General features: G+C 45.7%; 1 protein-coding gene across 1 annotated transcript in view; it reads left to right on the top strand.

Moving 5' to 3' along the window:
* The first annotated feature begins 1,832 nt into the window (after positions 1 to 1,832).
* The window catches only part of COL12A1 (collagen type XII alpha 1 chain), a 155,495-nt gene continuing 134,298 nt past the window's right edge, over positions 1,833 to 23,029 (top strand). Inside the window, exons 1-2 of the mRNA XM_066612440.1 lie at positions 1,833 to 1,876; positions 13,737 to 13,903. The gene's annotated coding sequence lies outside the window, so the exon portion shown is untranslated. The remainder of the gene's footprint in view (positions 1,877 to 13,736; positions 13,904 to 23,029) is intronic.

Genomic DNA, 23,029 nt, shown 5'->3' with positions numbered 1-23,029 from the left:
CTGGGGCCTGAACCAAACCCTGCATCAAGGCCTGGAGGACCCTAATGTGAACCCTGCTAGTCTATATCTGTAAAGTTCTTTATGAGAGCAAAGGATGTACAGAGCTAGGTCTAGGTCTATACACCATTTTCCCTTTGTAACAATCAGTTGAAATGTTGCCACATGATGTCACTGTTGAGTTTTTATATCCATAAAATTCATCTAAGTATAGCTTGAGTTCTGTTTTGTGCACTCCATGGAAGGAGAGTAACAAGTTCTTGCTTAAAGTGCTTTTCTTTTGCAATAGATCTATGGCCAATAAAGTTTTTCATAAACTATGAAACTGAGCAATTGTGAAAACATGAAGAGGTAGGCAGTATTCTCATGCTGTTTCAACTACTTTTATCATGCTTTTACTTTTTGTTATCAAGTATGATCTATCTAAGTGTAAGGACCCCAGTTGTGTAATTGCGAGTGAGTCAGAAAGGAATTAAGCAAAAACACATCATTGGCAGTGAAATCAGACAGTCAGTAAATAATTGTTGTGGTGGCTCTTTTGTGACTCAGTCTGAAGTCTCTCTCCTGTGTTACACATCTTTCATGTGCAAGCTTGCATGTAGAGGCTTATTGTTTTTTGGAAAGTTAGATAATTGTTTTCCTTTCTATTTAGTTATTTGAACATTTTTTTTAAAGCTATGTGAATATGTCAAAATATGGACTCCTGGGGAAAAAAGTTTTAATTCTGCTTTAATAACTTAAGAAAAGCCTTGTCAGATCAAACCCAAGATCTATATAATCCTGCCACAGTGGCCACTGGCCAGCCAGATGCATTCAGGAAGCCCACAAACTGGAAATAAAGAAAACTCATGCATTCAGGAAGTCTCCTCTGGCTCCCAATATTCACTGGCATACTGTGTCTGGACCTGGAGTTCCACCAAACTATCATAACTAATAGTTGCTGATAAACCTTTCCTCCATGAATTTATCTAACTTTCTTTTACAGCCATCTAGCCAGTTGTCATCACTGCTTCACCTTATAGGACACAACCTAGCTGTGACCAAGTCCTGTTGAAAACAATGGAATTGGACATTGAATTGACTAATTTTTCCTGGAACATGTCCATACATTAGCCTGATTCATAAGTTATGTTTAGTACACATGAAAACTGTGTACAGTGTATACATGATTATTTATTAGTAATAAAGTAATGTGTAAATGCAGTGCATGTGACATGCAATCTTTGAGGGATGCAAATAAACATGCACACAGTCACTCACAAGAAAACCTGCACTTGCATACAAAATCTTCAGAAAAGTGATCTCTTGTAGCAGACACTGCCAGTAGCACCACTAGGAGGTTGCAGGGAGTGTGGGCCACACCAGGTAATGTGCACGTGGCAGAGGTGACACCATTACTGGTCAAAATTTGAAAAATCTTGGTACTTTTGAATAATACCATCATGTTATATATCATTCGATATGTAACTTCATGCAGAATGCAGTGAAACAAACCATGTTGAAATATCTCTATTCTATCAAAAGTTATAGCCAAAAAACCAGCAGGGTTACATCACCATGCCCACCACCCGCTACATGGGAGGAGGTTCATCACTGAAGTGATGCGCTGGCCTCCTGTACCAAACGCAAACCCTAGTCATGTCACTGGACACTGCTATCTTCTCTCTACAATGTGGGATTTTTTCCCCCCAAGTGTTTGTATTGCAATATGGTTTTGAACTTTCACAGCTTTGGAATTTCCACTGGTGGGTTCTTGCTGGTGGAGTGAAACTGCCAACCCATTGTGTATCAAGTCAGATCAGGCCTCCTTGTGGGCCAAGGTACATCAAAGCTCAAAATGATCAGAGGACCCAGACACCAGAAGAAAAGCAGTAATCAGGTAAGAACATGTTCTTGGTGTGAAACTAGATCAATGTTGTTCATAACTTCTGTGGAAGGTGATCAGAAAGAAATGTCTACAAGGAGTCATGGATGTTTGAAGTTGGTAATTTGAGTGAAAAATTATGGGTGGAACACTCAAGGATATAGCAAACACACCTAGGGCCCAATCCTATCCAATTTTCCAGCCCTGGTGCAGCCACAATGCAGCCCAGGGTAAGGGAACAAATGTTCCCATACCTTAAGGAGGCCTCTGTGACTGCTGCCCCACCACAAGATGCAGTGCATGCCCCATTGGCACTGCTGCACCAGCCCTTGAAAACTGGATAGGATTAGGCCCCTAGTCAGCAATCAGGGTTACCCAAGCTGTATAGGTGAGATAAGTAGTAGATCTAAGGATAACTATGGTATATGCTTTCAGTTTCACTTGATACAAAATAATTTTTCATAGCAATATTTAAGAACTCCATATGGTAAATGCTGCAGAAAAGCAGAATAAGTTTTAAGTGTGAAAAGAAGTGAGAAGGGGAAAAAGAATATTAAGAGAAGCAGAAAATAGAACACAAGAAGCACAGCCATGACTATTAAGAATGTTTATATTCTTTTTGACAAAACAGTCCTGAGAGTAGTTTACACAGCAAAAGGAATGAAAAGACAGCTCCCTGTTCTAAAGGATCTCACAGTCAGATGGGGTGCTCTTCAAGGTTGAAGGGGGTGGTTGCTACCCTACTGCTAAATACATGAGAGCCCCACTTTAAAAGGTGCCTCTTTCCTTCGTTAGCAACTAATGAAGGTACACATCTCTCAAAAGGCAGATGTTAACAAACAGCTATACGGTATACAGTTTCAGGATGTTGTGGCTGGAATCCAAATAACTACTTAGGTTCATGGAAAGGCCCAGTAAAATGTTTCCCTTTGTCTCTTCTGAACAGCTGATTCTCCCTCATAATTAAAATAAACTGTTTTAATACTTCTCTCAACCTCAGTCTTTACTGTGAGAAGGAGAAAGGATTTCTATTGTTCAAGAAAGGTAGATCTAAAGCAGTCATGGCCAAATATGATGGAAGTTATTTATATTTCTGCTGCTACCAGCCCAGGCTTCCCCAGATCCTCCAAAAGGCCTTCTGAGCAGAGCCCTTTAACCTTTCAATAAAATGTAAACTAGGAGGGTTATCACCCAATAATCCAAAAAAGAAAAATGAAAAGTAACTAAATTGGCAGAGAAAACTTACTTTTACAAAGTAAAACACAATTGCCCAAATAAACATCAAATGGCTACACAATTCCACAGATTTAAATAGTCAATACAGTATACACATGATCTAAAAATGATTGATAAAAGACAAGCTTAGGTCACAATTAAAATTCTATACCTCTCTAACTGGTGAGTTACTTTATATCCTAACCCACCACTCCTTCTGAATCCTCTTCCACACCCACTATCCAGAACAGCAAAAGCAAAATGCTACACTCCTAAGTGTCTCCCAACTGGAACCCATTTCCTATCTTTTCTTCTTCATTTAAGGTGAGCCTTTCCTTTTTACTCTCTTACAAAAGGAACATGCAAAAGGGAACACACACAATTTCACCACAAAAGCCCCTTTGAGATCATTAGCCGCCCTGGGACCCTTTAGGGAGAAGGGCGGGATATAAATAAAGTTTATTATTATCATAGTTCATTGGATCTTGGCTTATAACGGAAATGTAGTTTGGTCTGAAATCCAAATCTAAAGGCTGAAAAACATGGGTTCATTGGGGTTTGTGTTGTTAAAAACTCCAGACCCATGACAGTAACAACAACATTTATTTCTATGTTCTGGTCTTATACTATTATTTAAGAAATTTCTACCTTGTATTTCCCTTGCCAAAGTGAATGCCCAAGGTGGCTTACAAAATCTTCATTAAAACAACCTTAAAAACATTTATATAATATACAAGCAATTGGGATCAGCAGATTCAACTGTACTCAGACAATTTCGGATTCTGGTCCCAGATTCTTAGCCCCTCCATAAATAGGAATTGGGGCATGTGATTCATGTGCATGTGGGCATGTGACTGTGGGCATGTGACTGAAATTCAAAACAAGAAGAAGAAAATAAAGAGCAGGATCTGGTCTTTTCTAGATGTTGGTATGCCAAACTCTAGGAATGCTACAAATACCTGCCAACACCCAGTGCTCATTCTGAATACATCCACATTTATATAAAGAGCATACTGGCCACTCTTTTTCATTCACTGGAGTGATCTATTAGCTCAAAGCACAAATTCACAGACCCCAGCTACAGGGATTTCTGCTGTCTCCAAAATGTATGTGTAGTTTGGCTCTAATTCTAGGTCAAGAACTACTTTATCAGTTTTTTTCAGGAAATGTTCCTTCATCCAAGGGAACTCAATTTAGCTCTGTGTTGAAAAACCTGTGAGCAGCAGGGTTGCCAGCTTTGTTTGAAGCTCTTTCTGGAGATTTAGTTTCCAACCTGATGTAACGTTGGAAATTCCTGGCAGCTGTGTAAAAAATCTGCAGAACTGCTCTCAGTAGTCATCTGGAGATTGATGCGAATTCTGATGCTGATTATTGAATTTTTGGCAACCAAAATCAGTCAAAGATGCTCCAGTAAATGGCAACTTTGACTCTCAACAGAAAATAAGAAGTAACTCTTCTGGGAGGCAAACTTCCAGAACAAACACAGTCCCATGAATGACTGAGAAATGCATGATTCAGTTTGAATATTTCCTATACATTTCATAATTTCTTATTTTTTCTTTTGCTATATTGTCATTGTGTTTTCAGTCCCCCGTAAAATTATTCCAAGAGGTCAAAGGTGAACTCTCTGGTTTGAGGGGTGTTACGCGTTACTGTTTCCAACAGATAATTTCACAGTCCCCCCAAAAAAGTGTGTACAGTATTTCATAACTAGTTCATGGTGCAAGTAATTACCTGGTTGATTGAAAAACCACTGTACATGTTAGCTCCCTAATCCAGGAATGCGTGACTCAAAAGGCACATGTTACGAAAAGCACAATTCTTCTAAGAGATTAAGCAGCCCTGTTCTTAAAAAGAGAGAGAGAGAGAGAGAGAGAGAGAGAGAGAGAGAGAATGAATGAGAATGGTCTTTCTGTCTTGTTTGCAGTCTTGCTTGGTGATGTTATGCGTATACAAGGGCACTTTAAATACTCAGCTTCTCTCTATATAGATCAGAAGTGTCAAACATAAGGTCTGTGGGCCGGATGTGGCCCCCAGAAGCAGTTTCTCCAACCCCCATTATAATTGGGCTCTCTCGTACCTTGAAATTAGGGACAAGATTTGCACATTTTTTCTTCTGTCATTTGCAGCTAATGAATTTCTGTGTGAGAACAAAGTGCTTCTTTCTGACAATCATCTGCTTAATGATGTCATTTCTTGCCCTCAGCAGGCACCGTGAATGCTATTTGGCCCATGATGTGAAACGAGTTTGACACCCCTGATATAGGTATTAACATGTCAACATGATCCCTCTCATTTTACATCTTCTCTTGCATAGAAAAACTTCATTTGTGCTTATAACATACATAAATTGGGGGGTGTTCTACATTTTTCTGCTTTTAAACTCTCATATTTTCATGCAGAGCAGGAAAAAGACCCTCCAGCCACACTCATATATATTCATATAGACTATTCATATAGTCTTGGCATATGGAACAAGCAATCTGGGCAGTCCCTTGTGCAAATTCATACTGTTTAGACAAAACTCAAAGGAAGGAAATATTTTATTTAAAGAAGCAAAAGAACCCCTAAAAGCATAAAGCAAAAGGCATTGGCAGTTTCATCACAGCTTGGATAGAATTAACAGACAGGGTTTAAAAACGTATGTTTCTTACAGCACAATTCTATGCATGTCTACTCAGAAGTAAGTTCCACTGAGATCAAGGGATCTGTTTCCCAGGTAAGTGATTGCAGCCCTGGTATTGTTTGTCCAAGACACTTCAGAGACACTTTGGTGGTGCAAACCATGTGATTTCTGCCCCCTCCCCCAGCCCAGATCCTGGACAATACCGAACAGCCAGTGTGTCTCCTACACAGATACCTGACAAAATCCAAAGAAGTGGAAGAGTGTTCATCACTTGTTCCATCTATAGCATCCTATCTTGGTAAGCAGATTGGATTCTGTGCTTCTAGGCTTGCGCTAGCTGCACGCTAGACTTGCGCTAATTTTAGCAACACTACAGTCTGCACCAGACCTGGGTAACTACCCCCTGTTGCAGTGGTTCTCAAACTCTCTGGGAGAGTTTGAGAGTCACTAAGTACTTGAGTGGGTGGGGGGCCACTAAGTGAGTTTGAGAGCCACTAAGTACTTGAGTGGGTGGGGGGAAGGCAGTGGTGCGATCCCCAGAATTGCACCGCCCAGGGGGGCTGCAGGGACTTGGGTGCACTTCCCAAGCCTCCTGCAGCCTCCCCAGGCTGTGGGGAGCCCGGCGCAACCTGCAGCAGGGCTCCCTGCAGCAATGAAAGTAAATGCGGAGCGATCGCACTCCACTTCTGAGGTCATGCCGGGCTCCCCGCAGCCTGGGGAGGCTGCAGGAGGCTTGGGTAAGTGCACCCAAGCCCCTGCAGCCCCCCTGGGCGGCGCGATACTGGGGATCGTGCCGCTGCCTCGACCCTGCCTCCAGGTTGCCCCCACCCCTTAAGGGGGCAGAGGCCAGGGCTCACAGGCTGGGGCGTCGTGATGCCCCAGTTTGAAAAGCCCTGCCCTGTTGGGTTACAAAGCCTATCAAGTATGTAAACTAAGAATTGGGATGGTGTGTCCCATGCTGCACCCTCCAGCTGATTGGGTAAGAGTGGGAAGACCTGAGGACCAACTGAACATCAGAATACCTGGCAGCACCAAGAGTCACCCAACTGGAGATCAGAAGAGTGAGGGAGCACATTGTCAAAGCCTTGGCTACTGGCCACCAGCTTGTTGAGGGGCAAGGGTGTGGTTTCTACACCAAGGTGGGGAGAGGGCTAGAAGGGACAAAAGGTCGGGGGGGGGGGAGGTGAGCTGTAGCAGTGATAGGAAGGTAGAGGGAAAGGAAACTAGAGGAATGTGACAGGAAGGAAGCAACAGGGAAGGCATCCTGGAGCTCCAGGAAGAGGTCAGCAGAGGTAGACAGGAGAGAACAAAAGTTGACAAGGGGGCATCAGGGGAGGAAAAGGGAACACAAAAAGGAAGCCTTGGAGGGAAAGGAACCATAGGACTAGATTGGCCACCCGAGCCATGGGAGTGGAAGTAAAGGCTCTCAGGAGTCACTTCAGGGACGAGAGCCATGAGCTGGCAGCCACCACACCATCAAGAACCGGGGAAGGGTGCTTAAGAGGCATCGGCTGAGGAACTGAGTGGATCCCACTGAAGCTGACCCAGCCCTCTTGATCCTAGAGGTGAATAGGCTGGGTGGTCTGCTACCTTTCACCACTCTGCCAAGAAGGGTCAGAGAACCTCCACCTAGGCCTGGAAGGTGATCCCCCAGCTCAAGGTCCTCTACTTGGGGTGATGAAACCCCTGAATTACAAGGACAGCAATGCTGCGTTGTATTTGCATATTTCATTGCCCAAAGGGCAGGAATGAAGCCTTGAAATTTAGCATCAGCCTTTTCCTCACCACCTGGTCTGTGAGCAAGTATGTCCCACAGTAACACCTTTGAAGAAGAGTTGCCCTCTTGTGGGGAGGAGAGAGAAACCCCAGTGATCACAGGTAGGGGGAGGGGAGGGGAGGAAGGAGAGAGGGGAGGCAGAATAGGCACACTTACTCTCTGCACACACTATGTGAGGAGCAACAGTGGGACAAACTGTTGATTAGATAGAGAAAATGAAGCAATAATTAAATTTGAGAATGCCCTGAGGCAGTGGTTCCTAACCTTTTAGTACCAGGACTTTAACAAAACGCCATCGGAAACCACTTAGGTTTACTAGACTTTTTTTTTTTTTAAAGTTTCACTTTATCAGCCACTCAAGCCTCTGTTTTTATCCTTTTTACTATAGTTGTGTGTGGGGTGGTGGTGGTGGTGGTGGTTCAGGTTGGGACCATTCTGCTGGCATTGTGTTCCCCTTAGCCTGCCTTTTGAGATGGACTGAGGGATGGTTGCCTGCTTGTGAGGAAAAGCACATGGGCTGCTCCATTTTGGTTTTCATAAGGCTCAATATGTTTTCCTTGTCAGCTTTCAGCCTTTCAGTTTCACGACCCATCAAAAATTGGGTCACAACCCACCAGCTGGTTCTGACCCAGAAGTTGGGAACCACTGTCCTAGGGTGAACAGTTAATTATTCCCAAAGGAATGAGAAAAATCTGTATTTACAGGACACAGATTTTGCAGGTGAATTTATATTCTAATAGCTCTCACACAGCTGTGACAAAACTGGGAAATCAAGAGAGTTCTTTTTTTAGTAAAAACAATACATATAAGTCTTTTATTTTGTTTAAGCATGTTTAAAACTCCCTAATGGGAGTTTTAAATTGATTCATGCTGTGAGTTTTTCCTCCTGTTATGGATAATTAAAGCACTGGACACAGAAATTTATGATGGAAAGACTGACCCCCATATCTCATCTATGGCTCTATATTTAAAAATGGAAATACATGACTAAATATTTTACTGATCTGTGCTCAATGGAAAAATTGAGCATGGGAGGAGCTGTTCCAACAACTATCATTTTCTTAGTGCTCTCTTTTTAAAATACTACAGATCAAACGCACTGCAAAATTGTCTGAACTTAGTTCATTGGGGCCTCGATAGCACTAACTTTGTAATACAGATACAATCTAGTTCAATAAGCTTTTTTTCTTGTGAAGCAGAAAATGACATGGGTCTCTATAACTTATACTGCGTAGGACATGACACTGATTAATTCTAAGGGTCCCTTTGTGTCTTTATAATGTGACGTCATGAATCTAAAAGTGCATCGTGCTGCCGAGGCACCAGGATTTTCAGAGTGAGCACAGAAATCTAAATTAAGTCCATATCTGAGTACATAAGGAAATAAAAACTATTGCAGGTACATGCTTGTATGTACGCACACATAAACTGTTCACACTGTTTAGTCAGTTAGCACTGATGCAGCTTGTCAGATGATAAGCTGCACCTGTTAATATTCCGGTCTCTACACAATTGTTTAAGGTCCAGGAGTGCTCAAGTTGAAAGGGAGGCCATTCCTGGTCTAAAATAAAAAGCACTGATGAATGCTCTAACAATGAATTTATTCTCAGTAGATTACTGATTGTGCTTAAATTCTCAGCAAGTGGGAATTCCCCGCAAGGCTTCATTGGTAGTTCCAGGAAAACAACGAACTGCAGCCATGGTGTCCTGCCTAAGCCCAATGGAAAAACACATAAATGGGTGTTTACCTACAGTGTCTATAAATGACTGGATAGTTAAATAAATGGATTCCTAATATAGCTGTAGTGAATAACCTGTGATTGATATTTTTGTTTTAGTACATGTGAAGGAGATATCATTACCTAGGGTGTTTCAGAGATGCATTGGAAAGCAGAGTAGTACTCCAGTGAGTAACATTTGGATCTTCACAGATTTCCTTTGGGGCTTAGAGAAGTTTACTAAGCAAAAATTAGCAACACAGAACACTATAAGTAATAAATAGGCAAAAGATGCATGCAGACTAGATTTTGTAAAAGGGGCAGATTTGTCCATATAGGAACACAGCGTTTCACACAGTGTCAATTCTGGGCATCCTGAAAGATGAACTACCAGTGTAATCCTCTGTGTGTTACTCAGAAGTAAGTCCCACTATGTTCAATGGGAATTATCTCCAGGTAACTGTCATAGAATTTTAGTCCAAAGTTGTAATTCTATACATGCTACCTGGGAGTAAGTCCTATTGAACTCAGCAGGGTTTACTTCGGAGTAGACTTGCATTGGCTTGTGCATGAGTGCTAACTGCCTTGTTCATTAAATCACAAGTTCCATTTTGAATTATTTTCTTAATATTCTGCTTCTTTTTAGAAAATTAACAATGTAAGCTGACTTTTTAAAGTAAATATACCGCATTCTTTAATGACATGAAAACATGTGTGAGATCACACACAGTGTTCAGATTGTACTAGCTGTCTGGATTTTTCTTCTAATGGGTCTTGTTTTTGCCCTGTTTTGTTTCCCAGGCTTTTAATTTACTAGCATGCTGGTACATTGCTTTCAAAACATTCTGTAAAGGAAAGATCAGATATAAAAGCCAAATGGTATAATTAATTGTCACAAAGGGAAATACTGTTCCATTCACATGAGAAAAAAAAATTCATCTCCAAATTTACTGGCCCCAAGCCTGCAGGACTCCCACATATTATCTTATTAATGCTTAAATATTAAGCTAGCACTGGAATTGTAAAGAATTATTTGAAATGGTTATGTAAAGGGGGATGGGGGAAGTAAACACCTTTACATTGTGTGGGTGAAATTAAGGGATCAGGAATGACTCAAATGCAAATGCCATGATAGGCTATCATACCTGTTTTTTGAAAGCTCCCCCACCCCCACCCCAATGTAAGGCATGAAACAGTATAGTTTGTTTTATTTCCCTTCTGTCTTGCACAAAGGTCACTGGAAAGCAAACAAATCTTGTTTAAAAAACCCCCCAAAAATCCATGGTAGCTGTGGAAATGTAGATGTAGCCGGTGGAATACATTCCACTTTGGTAGGGTGGTCACAAATTTTGCAGACCTGGCATGGAGGAAAAAAGCATCCGTTAATGTTTGGATCATATAACATCATCATGTAGAGAGAATTTAGACAACATTGGAAAAAGTACTATGAGAACAGAATGCTTCTTTGGTTTGAGTTTCAGAGCAACATGTTCTGCCTGTATATGTCTTTACATTAATCAAAATATAAAATCAAGCTTGTCAGTGCGTTGATCTAAAACTTCAAATAGGACAGCTAAACAAATGTTCTTAGACCGTTTACTAAACAATAAGGAAAGTGTTGGAGCCAAGCTGCTCTTTTCTCTAGTGCATCTTGCCAGTCAGCCCACTCTTGAACACATTTATTCAGTAGTGAGTTTAAATGTAACTTCCACATACGTGGTTTAGGATTGCAGGCTCACATCTTTATCCAAGATTCAGGCAGATTAGAGTATGTTGGTAAATGTTTGTGCATTTCAGGAATGCCTTCTGAATAGTACATTGTGTACTCAAGACTCACGTAGGCACACAGAAAACAGATTAGCTTTTCGTACAGTTAAATGCATTTTAAACTAGGCTAGAATCTAGTGATATAAAAAAAAGTTTTGCTTCAAATAAGACTTTAAGCTTGATTTCACAATCAATTATGTTTTTAAAAAACCCGACCTCTAGTTTATTTGCGTGACCAAGTGTCTGAACTTGAAGCATATGGTGAATAGAACAAAACAGAACTGGGACATAGGATAATTAATGTCTTCTGATTCCTAGGCTTCCTTCTCATAGCCTGGTAGCATCTTCATTGATCCTAGTTATGGTATTACCAAACGGTGGCTTATAATTGTGGCCTTGTAACTAGTATGATAGTTTAGATGCACACAGAAAGGCTGCATTGTCAACGTGCAGCAAACACACATATTCTTCTATGCGAGACTGCACTGGAATTTATTGTCTGTAGAAATAGAGGTTGCTGTTTGAGGACAACAAGCTGGAATAAATAAGACCTCAAGAGTATTTGATCATATATAAGAACACAATTCTCCACTTTGATCCATGCAACAGGACTACTTGGATGAAGCCAACTTGGATTGGACCAACTTAATCTAAACTTAAACTTAAAGTCTGGATCCAACTGAAATGAAACTTGTTTGTAAGAAACATACTGTATAAAGATAAGCAACTTCACAGAGTAACTCACAGCCTAATCTTAAGGAAGGCCTCAGTCAGCAGAACATGCATTCCGTCAGTATGTGATCACAAAAGCACTGGATAGTACTTGGTACATAAGAACAGCCCCACTGGATCAGGCCATAGGCCCATCTAGTCCAGCTTCCTGTATCTCACAGCGGCCCACCAAATGCCCCAGGGAGCACACCAGATAACAAGAGACCTCATCCTGGTGCCCTCCCCTGCATCTGGCATTGGTGACACTGTGAGGCCTAGGTGTGCCAGTGGGAAGGCCAGAGCCTCTCAGACTTTTGTTTTCTTGTGTAGAGGCTCCTTCAAACAGTGTGTCATGTATGGAGCACAGGCACTAGGTGAACGTGGAGTTGCTTATTCCAGGTTGAAATCCACTGAATTCATTGTGAAATGTGACTTTGCACATGTCCAGGTGAAGTCCAATGTACCTTCAAAATGTGACACTTTGTATAGTGATCTAGAGCCCAAGCCTATGCAGGTCTACTTAGAAGTAAGTCATATTATAATAAATGGTGCTTACTCCCAGGTAGGTGTGGATAGGGTTGAAGCCCTAGCTGGCTTTTCTAATTACTATATTTAGAAGACTGGTTCTGTGAATGCAAATACACTGAAGAAATTAACTTGGAATGACTTCCACTTGGAAAAAAATGGTTGTATGAAAACACTCAGAGGCAGTGTTGCTAAGTAGTAGCAGCAGCAGTTGTATTTTTGGGATTGACTGGGGCAGCCTCTTACAAGGAGAAGAAAAACTTTTCCTCCTCCTCCCTGTGAAAATATGTTCCATTCCTATCCCCCACCAGTTTTTGTAACACAACTGCACCACTGGAGCATGTGTTCATGCTGGTGGTCCCACAGTGCATGACAGTGGTACACTGTTATGATGCCATATTGGGACTTATGGTGGCAGACTGTGAGATCCACCACCATAAGCCCACAATAGGATTTTGCTGTTAAACATGCACAAAAACTTGGGGCAAGCGCAGGAGCAGCCACTCTGAAGGTTCTGCTCGGGCTAATCTAACCACATGCGTTTTGACATGTAATCCCAGGGCCAGCTGTTCCATGAGGCCAACTGCGGGCCCAATCCTATCCAATTTTCCAGCGCCGGTGCTGCTGTGCCAATGGGGCATGCACTGCATCTTGTGGTGGGGCAGCAGTCACAGAGGCCTTCTTAAGGTTATGGGAACAACAGAGCACTAGAAATTAGTGGAAGTGGTTCTTCTTGCTTTGGACCTTGAATGAGTAGGTAAGTTCCAAACAAAGGCTACATTCTGTAAAATTCTGGTGCAATCAGTTAAACAGTTAAGAATGCATTTTGTTTAATGGTCTGAAAAACAAACAGTCTCAGCAGCACCTATGCAAGAAGAGCACCTTTAATAACTGGGACTATGTGTCTTAAAGCAAAATTTGTGCAAGAAATGTCTTTTCTTTTTTATTCTGATACAGTGTTTGCCTTATTGAAACGTCTATTGGGCGAAAAGTAAAATCTAACTTAAAGCCACTGCTGCTTAGTAATGCTGCATTATTTACATTAGTAGAAAATAATCTTACTTTCTAAAACCTTACTGGGGATTTAGTACTCCAAGCGTATTTAGGAATTGATTACTGGGTAAAAGGTAGGTTCTGGAAAGTGCATTTTAGCGCCAGCAGACACCTGAATTTGTGGTATGTTCCTATAAGTAGTTGACTCATTTCCCCAAGGTGTCTGGGAATCTTAACACACGTATTCACCGAACACTGCTTTATTATTCTTTTCTAAAACACACCAGGTCTAGCTGAAACCAGGAAGTTTACAGAATAGCAGAATTCAAACCAAGACATAAAAGTATTTTTAATGGGAATCTCATTGTTAGCATGCCTGTTTAAAGTTGCACTGTAATTTCTCTCCTCTTTAATCTCTTCCTAAGTAAAATTCAACAGGAGTGGAATGAATTGGTGTTAATGCAGTACTTGGGCTTTCTGGCCATGACATCTTCTGTTCTGTTACCTACTTTGGCAATACTGTCTTCTTTATCTCTTTTACAGCCCAATCCTATGCAGGATTGTGTGATAATGAAACAGAGTTCCACTGCCACAAAATGGCCACTGACAACATATGGAGCACTCCATTGGTAGCCATTTTGGGAGTGCTGCCATAAGTGGCAGCAGAACTCCCTGGATGTTTCTGGACCTCACTGTGCCTGTTGGAGCAGGTAAGGCAGTGGTAGGGGCAAAACAGGGTGGGAAGGGGGGGGAGGAACAGGGAGGTTGCTGGGGGGTGGTGGATCTGACAGCAATGGTGCATGCTGGATCCTATTCTCTCACACAGTCTCTTCTCCTCAGACTTGTGCCAGCTACAGAGCTGGCACAGGTTCAAGGAGACCCACTGCAGAGCAGGAGACTTATGGAGGGATAAGGGGAAATAATTTTTCTTTCCCCTCCGAAGCCTCCCAATCTGCCCCCACCCACTGGATACAGTATGCTCCATTTTGATAGGCTTGGGTTCTGAGTTGCTCTTCATATTAATATATCCTGTTTTCTTTAGTTGTCCTCCACCCCCTGCCCTTTTTTCTTTCAGCTGTAGTCTCTCTTGCACCCTCCCCATCTTCAGGTTTATGGTTTCAGCTCCTTTTTGAACATGTATTCCTGCTGTATATACAGCTGCTTTACAGTAAGTTTATGCAGATGAATGTAGCTTTCTATTCCAAACTTTATCACTTGATCCAATTTCATATTACAGTCATATTTTTCTCTTGGATGTTTTGCTGCCATCTCCAACAGAGCATGGTAAAGACAGAGATCCTTAGTTTTGTGACCCAAACCTTTTTCATTTCATGTATTTTTTTGTTTCAAGCTTTCAGCTGATGATGCAATTGTCCTGTCCCCTCTTTACATCCTAAACAAAGACTTCATTTTGGGTGGGTGGGTGGGTGGGTGGTAAAGTAAAAATATTTACATTTTATGTAAGTAAGTCTGCATGAATGTCTCTGTGTGTGTGTGTGTGGGGGGGGAATTTAAAACTGAACAAGGTTTGAAGGATATTTCATTCATTCATTCACATTTTTATACCACCCTTTTTTGCCAAATCCCAATCCACTGGGCCTTGTAAACCACTCCAATCAGAGTTGCCAATAAGCCAAGTTACTGTCCAAAGTCAGGTTCCAGGTAGGTCAGTCCAATCCGTCAGGGTATCCAAATCAAAGTCCAAAGTCAAAGTCCAGTCACAATCCAGTCTGATTCCCAATTCCATAAACCAAGTCAGTCAGTCTCTTCTCCTACTTCAAACCTACACTCCTTCAAAACCCACCAAAACCTTTCTGCCTCAGGTGCTCCCTATATACCTGAGGGATCTCCTTATGCTCTAGTGGCTGCAGCTGTGCAGCACACCGCCAGCTACCACCTGGGCTTTAATCCTGCATTTAATCAGAGCAAGGGGCACTGTGGACACCACACCCTATCTCCTCGGTAATATCTTCCGCAATTCCAATACACACCCTTACTCCAAGGAACTCAGGGTGATGCACATAGTTCCTTCCCACCTCTTGTCCTCACAAGAACACTGTGAGGTAGGTGAGGCTGAGAGAAAGTGACTGATCCAAAGTCACCAGGAAACTTCATGGCTTAGAGGGGATTTGAACCTGGATCTTCCAGGACTAAGGGCCCAGTCCTATCCAACTTTCCAGCAACAGTGCAGCTGCAATGCAGCCCCAAGGTAAGGGAACAAACCCTACTAATTGGGGTAAGAGGCACTTTTTCAAGTGGGTGCTCCTTTTTTAGCAGGGGGAGAGTAACTGGCCCACCTCACCCCAGCACTGTCTGTTCTAGTGGCTGTCTGCTGGTGTTCATTTGCATCTTTTTAGATTGTGAGCCCTTTTGGGACAGGGAGCAATTTAGTTATTTGATTTTTCTCTGTAAACCACTTTGTGAACTTTTAGTTGAAAAGCGGTATATAAATACTGTTAGTAGTAATAATAATAATAATAGTAATAATAATAATAAATGTTCCCATACCTTGAGGAGACCTCTGTGACTGCTCCCCCCAGCACAGGATGCAGCGCACGCCCCACTGGCATGGCTACACTAGGTCTGGAAAGTTGGATAGGATTGGGTCCTGTGGCTGCAATCCTATGTACACTTTCCTGGGAGTAAGCCCCATTGAATCCAATGGGACTTACTTCTAAATAGATGTACCTAGGCTTGTGCTGTATGTCCAACTCCCAAACCACTACACAAACTTACACCATTATCACACAGGCCCAGTTAATTGTTTCAAACAATAATCTGCAGAGACAGTTGTGAGTTGGCCAGAGATCTAGATGCTCCTGGAGATAATCACACAAGGCCTGAAATGAAGAAAGGTCTTGGAGTCTCTTGGCTAGTTTGACAAATGTTAAGCTCTACAGAAGGCATCTTATGAACGACGTCCCCAACCCCAATTATATTTTGCCATGAACCATCATGAACGCGTGTTAATACAGTGTATATATAGCTTCCTTACAGCGAGTTCAGGGAAGTTCTCCCATCTGTGAAGAGTAAAGACCTACCAAAAATGCATCATTGTGGGGAAAATGGGACAGAGATGGTAAAGCACTTTCCCCATGCGAACTCAGAGGGTGTCGTGGTGAGGACGACGGCCACGAGGCGGCGCTGTTGGACTGTGAATGAGGCTCTCCAGCCTCCCTTCCTCCTCCTACTTGTCACTCTATAGGGGAGAGGCCATGCAGAGGAGGGTGAAAGCCCTCCGAAAGGATGTAAAGACCTCTAGGAGGAAAGGTCCTTTCCTTGTGCCTGGGTCTCCCTTGGATGTAGCAGTGCCGGTGGGACGTCTTCGAAGGGCGGCGTTTGCTTCACCCAAGAGGATGCTGCTGCAGCAGCAGCACTGGGAATAAGCTTCAGGTGGCCTGGTGCAGCGCAGGATCTCCGTCCCCGAGGAGTTTGTACGTGGTTCTTTCACTGGAAAGAACTTCCTCCAAGGCTTCCTGGCTGGGCTGTGTCTCTCTTTCTGTCTTCTCCCCTGCTTTCTGCTAGCCAGGCAGCAGCTGCAGTGCCTCCTTTTGTAACATGCACGCACCTTCATTGGATGGGAGTCTCCTGCAAGCTCCCCTCCCCCCCTTTCCCATAGCTAGTAAATGCCACCTCGTCCTGCCCTGGGCCGGGTGAGAAGGAACGAGGCTGCTCTTTGGAGCAGGGTCTGTGCCCTCGCACGCTTGGAACGCCGCACTGCCTGCCTGGGTGTTAAGCCAGAAGCTCTGCGCGCGCCCTCCGGCTCCAGCAGGTAAGGTCAGGTGGGAGGGAGCTTCGTCTCGCCTGCTCACTAGGGCTGCCATCCTAGCCACACTTACCTGGGAATAAGCTCCATTGACTAATGGGTTTACTTCTGAGTAGACATGCATAGGATTGGGCTGTCCGGTTCAATCCTATCCTACTTCCCTGGGAGTAAGCCCCACTGATTGTAATGGGAATTACTTCTGAGTAGACATGCCTAGGATTGGGCTCTCTGGCTGCAATCCTATCCGCACTTACCTAAGAGTAAGTCCCATTGACTAGAATGGGACTGACTTCAGAGTAGACAGGCCTAGGCTTGGGTTCCCTTGACCCTCATTGTACAGGGAGCTCCTGTTGGAGGAGTGTCCAGCCGGCCTTGGAAACGGGCCCCCGCATGGCGAGCTAGGCGTTAGGCTGCAGCCCTGGGCACGCTTTCCAGGCTGGGTGTATGTATGTACGCCCCATTCATTCAACACAACGGGAGTAAGCACGCAGAGGAATGTGCTGCAAGCCCCTGAACGTGTTGGCTGTGCCAGCCTGTCGCTCTCGGCCTGCTCAGGGGAGCGCGCGTGGCGGAGGTTTTGCAAAGTGCAGGTGATCCTCGCAGCCCGCACGGGGCGGCTGACTTTCTTCCCGGGTCACGAGCGCGCTCAGCAGCATTGCGGTTCTTCAGCAAGCCAGTGTAAAATGGGAGAGACCATGGAGTCCTCCGCCCCTCTCCCTCTCCAGGGAACCCACGCCATTCCCATGAAAGGATGAGGTGGTTGCTCTTGCCACTGGCCTGTGTGGGGGTCCGATCCTATGCATGTCTACTCGGAAATAAGTGCCATTATACATCAGCCAGGCAGAAAGTGTGGAGAGGACTGCAGTCTCCGAGTCCTAGGCATGTCTACTCAGAAGTAAGCCCCATTGTAGTCAGTGGAGCTCACTCCCAGGAAAGTGGATAGGATCGCAGCCTCAGTCCAAACCTAGGCATGTCTACTTAGAAGTCCCATTCGAGTCAATAGGGCTTACTCCCAGGAAAGTGTGGATAGGATTGCAGCCTCGGCTCCCGGATCACGTTTCGTTGATCTTCTGGGGGAGACGAGCTCCGGCAGAGACAAATCCCCGGGTCTCTGGCAAGGAAGAGGCAGAAGTCGGCATTTTCCACATCCCGGGGCTGCTTGGAGAGTCTGAGCCCCTTGGGGGTAGTCCTTCATCCTTGTCCCATCAGATACTGGCGGCTTCTGTAGCGGCCCCTCCGTTTCCCACCGTCGGAAAGAGCTTCTCGTCCCCATTCTTCCGTTTAGTGTCGGTAACGCCAAATCATGCGCTGCGCGCCTTCCTCGCACGTGTTCCCCGCTGGCGATAGAGGCGGAAAGAGCTTGTGGGTGTAGCAGCGGAGCGCAGAGGCGTCTGCCTCCCGGAGCCTCCTGTTTGCCGCAGTGGAGGCTTCGCACTTTGCTCCCAGGCAGCCCAGTCCTATGCAGAAGTTAGTCCCATTGAGTTCAAATGAAAACCATTTCTGCCTAACGTTGCATTTGCGCAACAGGAATAAAATGTGTGCACCTGTGGGCTGGGCAGAAATGGGGTCTAAGCCAGGGCTGTAAAGGCACCTGGCAAGGCAACTTTCAGCTAGAGGACTTCGGTGATGACCTCAGGGGTGGGTGGGGCGCCACCCCATTCAGCGGGGGGCTGATGGCGATGGGGCGACGTGTGAAAAGGGGAGAGGGTGGAACTAAAGCGGCAACCATGAACTTTGCCGCGTGTTTACAGACCTTGGGGTTCCCTCTGTTTCAATATCCTTTCTTTCACCAAGTGAAGGGCTTTTCAACACTGGTGAATTCAAACCTGGAAAATTGGGACACACACACACCCCACCGTTTGCCTTGTGTTTTTTTTAACGTGAATTTTCACTAAGTGGTTGCATTGGGCGTTTTTCAGTGTTGGAATATTGAATCCACTCTGAGTATTAGTTGATATTAATATGGGAATACTAAGATCCAATGCTGAGTATGAGACTGCCAAAGAAATGGGGGGGGGGCGATCTCCACCTCCCCGAGAGGCAAGGTTTTTTTTTTTTTTTCTCTGAGACTTGCACCCAAATCCCCCTGGAGAAAGCTGCAAAGGAGCGATGCTGCTGAACAGCTGAATGCACAGTCATGTTCACTTTCCCCAAATCTCCAGAGCCCGCAGGAGACTGGCAGCCCAATCCTATGAGTGTCTACTCAGAAGTAAGTCCTATTATAGTCAAAGGGGTTTACTCCTAGGAAAGTGTGGATAGGATTGGGCTGTGAGGCTGCAGTCCTATCCCCACTGACCAGGGAGTAAGCCCGATTGACAACAGGGGGACTTACTTCTGAGTAGACATGCCTAGGCTTGTGTTCTGAGGACCCAGTCCCATTCCATTTTCCAGTGCAGCTGCCATTGGGACGTGCACTGCCTGTTGGGGAACAGTCACGGAGTCCTCCGCAAGGTCAAGGAATGTTTGTGCCCTTACCTCGGGGCTGCCTTGTGGTTGCACCGGTTGGCTAGGGCTGGGCCCTGCCAGGAGCAAGGACCGCCTGCAGCCCCCGGGGTGCCCCCCCACGCCAGTGCGGGAGGCGTGCAGGCAGCGGCCTGTTGCCATCTGGCTGCCGCTGGGCCACCGCGCAGGGGAGCAGCCAGGGAAGCCAGGGCGCGCGTTCTTGGCTGGGCGGCCGGGAGCCTCCGTCCCTCGCTCGCTCGCTCCCTCCCTCCCTCGCTCGGCGGCGCGGGCAGTGCAGTGCTTGCGCGGGACCTCTCATGCCTCAGGAATGCGGCGCGGTCTGCGTGCCTGCGCCACTTTCCGGAGGGCGAGCGCTCCCTCTGCCCTGCTGGAGAGGAGCGCGGAGCAGAGCATAGCTCATCGCGTGGCAGCCGTCCACCTTTCCCGCCGCCGTTTCGTAACCGCTTACGAGAGGCGAGCCGGGAGCTGGGAACAGCCCTCTATTAAGGAGCAGACCGCGGGCAGGCTCTTCCCACTCGCAGGCGGCGAGGCTTCCCCGACGCACCGGACTGGCCCCTCGCTGCGGCAGCCGCTCCCGGCCGCGCCCTTCCCCAAGGTGCCCGCAGCCGCTGCAGCCTCCATCCATTCATCCATCCGCCCTCCCAGCCACCCCAGGTCTGTGCGCGCGGCGCTCCTCGGGGCAGAGACCTCGCAGGCTCCCTGCGCCGCTGATCTCGCTCGCGGGTGCCGTGCCCCGGGGATTCCCTTCTCCCGCAGCAGTCCGGCTGCGGCGCGGACCTGGAAGCTCGGAGCCGGGAGGCGCGCAGCGTGCGAGGAGAGGCTCTGCGCCGCTTCGGATTTGCTCGCCGGGAATGATTGCGGGGTATCGGTTTGGTTCGGTTCGGTTTTGCAGCCCGGTGGAACCTGCAAGGAAGGGGCGGAAACAGTCCCGAAAAGGGGGTGCTTCTGATTTTGCCTGCGTTGCACCCCACGGCTTCTTAGCAGGTCTTATCCCCTGCGGTGGCTTACAGCCCAATCCTATTCACACTTTCCTGCGAGTAAGCCCCATTGACTCTAACGGGATTTACTTCTGAGTGGACATGCATAGGATTGGGCTGTCAGGCTGCAATCCTATCCATCCTTACCTGGGAATAAGCCCTGTTGCCTATAATGGGACTTACTTCTAAGTAGACATGCATAGGATTGGGCTCTGAATCAGCTGTTCAGGTCTTTGGGTGCAAGAAAAAGGCTGCTGCACATCAATGATTTTTTTCCCCTTTTCCTGCTGTCAGAATCTTTTTGGGCGATTGCTAGACAGAACCACCTTGAAAGGAGTAACTACTGAGTAACTTTTAAAGGAGTAACTATTGAGTTTCTTGTGGAAACGTGATTGCGTTCCCCCCCCCACTTTTATTCGCCTGAGAGGTTGTGGGTGCCTGGTAGTGAGTGCCCCTTCTCTTCTAGTCTGCAGTCTTAGCCTTGATGTCGATTGTGCAGCTCTCTTCATGCTGGCTTGGCAGAGGACGCTCCTTCTCCACCCCACCCCCTCCCAGTCCTTTCTCTGACTCTACAGCAGCTCCTTATAAGTAAATTTCTTCTCTTTTCCTGTGCGGTGGGGAGGGGGGAAATGCTCCCCTTTTACCTATCTCAGAGCGGTGTGACTTTTGGGTTTGCGCTAAAATGCACAACAAACACGGCCATTTATGGTCGAGCCAGCGCATCTTTCTAGTCTCAATTTGTGTGACTGGAGTGGATTTTGTGACTGGAGGGCACGATCCTAGGCAGGTCTACTCAGAAGTAAGTTCAATGGGACTTATTCCCAGGAAAGTGTGGATAGGATTGCAGCCTGGGATCTGCAAGACCAGAGGAGGTGGCCTCGCTCGTTTCGACCTCGTTAAAAAAAAAATTAACATTACTCATTAACAATGGAGTTTACAGCAGAAGAGTCAGTGAAATAGCTGCCAGAAAGTCAGATACTTTTTTATTTTTGCAAAATGTCAGAGCGGTTCCGGGCTCTGTGTTTATGGGGGAGATTAGCCGCGATCTTAAACTGGGAGTAGCAGGCAGCAAAAGCCAGACACATGCAATCCTTGTACTGTAATGTCCTGTATTCTTCCGGCTGGTTGTTCGCTTTTGCTCCGAGGGCTCAACAGGTGGCGCTCTAAGCTCAGGCAAAGCACCCGCGGCAGACGCCTAGCCGATGTTCTGCTGGTTCAAGGCCCCCCCCGCGGAGAAGTGAGCCTGTTCGGAGAAGATCCTGCCTGTCTTGCGCCACGGCAGAGGTCTTGCCAGCACTGCTTTGTCCGAACACTCCGCTCTGCCTATCAGCTGACACCTATGCATGCCATACCCTGGATGTCAAAGCTGTTCATTGCACAGGGCAATTAAGAAGAAGGCACGTGCCAGCACTTGGGCAGGCCCCAGGAAGGTGTGGTCGGATCTTGTCAATTTCATACTGTGGCTGAAGGTGTCTTCTGGTTCTTTCTTTGGGAAACCTCTTTGTGCAGCAGCAGAGAGCCAGTTCTCTGCAGCGAATTGCTTAACGGGGTGTGCCAAGCGCTTCGCTCTCCATGGTTTGCTGTTTTGGCTGCACTTTGCCTTTGGCTTAATTTCTTGTGCGTTTCTCTCACCGCCTCTTTATCAGCAGAGGTAAAAGTCATGCGGAAGGTGCAGGGTTAAAAGGATAAAGACATCTTGGACCCTTCTGGCTAGGCCAGTGGTTCCCAAACTGTGTGTCAGGACCCACTGGTGGGCCACAACCCAATTTTTGGTGGGTCCCCCAGGATTCTAGAGGTAGGTGGGTGACATTTTTCAGGGTGGGCGATTATGTTGGGCATATATGCTGGTGTGCAAAATTAAAGTATAAGTATGGAGAAACATCAAAGACCTGTAAATGCGAGGGGGGCAAACTGCAAACTCAGGGTGGGCAATGCTCAGGGTCTAGCTATGGTGATGGAAAGATCAGATAACTAGTTGCCTTGAGGCTATTCCAAAATCAAATAGCTGCTAATTGCCTTGCAAAGAATTCAGCTCCTTGTAAACTGAGCTCCTGCAGTTTGCAAACAGGTGTAAATATAGGGAGAGAAATGCTTGAGCATCTTTTTTTTTTGGGGGGGGGGTTATTATTACTTGCAAATAAATAATCTCCTCCTATATCTCCTTTTTTAAAAGTCCTGTAAACCTCAGTGGGTTCTGATAGATCTTTTACAGTCCTGTAAACCTCAGTGGGTTTTGATAGTGGATCCAGGTGCTCAAAAGTTTGGGAACCACTGAGGTAGACTGATTTTCTCCCTCTGGCCTGACTGGGGCCATTTAAGTGCCTGGTACTCCAGTCTTTGGAATCCTTTGGCTTTCTCTTCCCCACCACTTTTGCATCTGCTCCCACATGCTTCAGAGAGGGCGCTCTAAGACTGCTCTTTTTAACACACTGAATTTGATGGGGCTGACTTCTGAGTAGATGTGCATTGGATTGTACTGTGAAGGTGCTAGACAGTCTTCATTGGTCCATCAACCATATCTGCTTGTTGGTGTCAAAAGAACTTTCACCCAAGGGGTCAGTAGGAAGGCTGCAATGCAGAGCAGTTAGGTGCAGTAAAACTGTAAAAGCCCTACCCTGTCTTAGGAGTCC

The sequence above is a fragment of the Tiliqua scincoides genome, chromosome 1 (assembly GCF_035046505.1).
Source record: "Tiliqua scincoides isolate rTilSci1 chromosome 1, rTilSci1.hap2, whole genome shotgun sequence".
Classification (NCBI taxonomy): Eukaryota; Metazoa; Chordata; class Lepidosauria; order Squamata; family Scincidae; genus Tiliqua; species Tiliqua scincoides.
This window is presented reverse-complemented; position numbering and strand designations above follow the sequence as displayed.